This window comes from Monoraphidium neglectum (genome assembly GCF_000611645.1).
Source record: "Monoraphidium neglectum strain SAG 48.87 unplaced genomic scaffold scaffold05394, whole genome shotgun sequence".
NCBI lineage: Eukaryota > Viridiplantae > Chlorophyta > Chlorophyceae > Sphaeropleales > Selenastraceae > Monoraphidium > Monoraphidium neglectum.
Window position 1 is genome coordinate 3,023 of NW_014008236.1, and position 748 is coordinate 3,770.

Below are 748 nucleotides of genomic sequence, written 5' to 3' on the forward strand. Positions count from 1 at the left end.
GTGGAGCACGGGGCCCTGCGCCCGACGCGCATCTGTGTCGAAGGCGGGGCCCTGCGGTGGGGTTCGCGGGTGGCGACACGGACGCGAGCGGCGCATGTTCACCACCGTCGCATGCCGAACGCATTCTTTAAAGGGCACGCCGTCGCGGCCTCCGCCTGTCGATGAGATAGCCCCGGCCCCGACCGAGCCGCGCGCGCCGGCCGGCCGCACCTGCAGCAGCGCCGCCATGCCGCCGCGCGCCGCCGCGTCGAGCGTCTCGGCGCACTGCAGCAGCTCCGCGCGCACCGCGTCGCGGGCGTCGGGGTCGAGGTCCCGCAGCCGCGCGAGGGCCTGGGACACGCCGCTCGACAGGCGGGCGGAATACTCGGAGCCCTCTGGGTAATTTTCGCGGGGTCGTGCGAGCGTATGCAATGGTGAATCAGGTTGCTTATTGGTGATTCATTCTGGGGTGAATAGTGCGCGTGCCTCGGTCGCGCGAATGGGGCTTGTCGGGGAAGGGCTGGCAAACAGGCCCCACAGCGCCGGCGCGAGATGGCGCGACCGCTGAATCATGACAACACATGCAGGCCCGCCCAGGCGACAGCCTCTTGCGGCGCTGCGTCCCCAGCAGCGTATGCGGTGCAAGAGCGCACGGCCCGCGCGAGAGCGCACCCACCTGACGCCCTGCCATCCTGGCACCACGCCCCGAACAGCTCCCACAACGCCTTGCGCTCTGCGCTGCTGGACAGCGCGCCGCCACCCCCCGCGG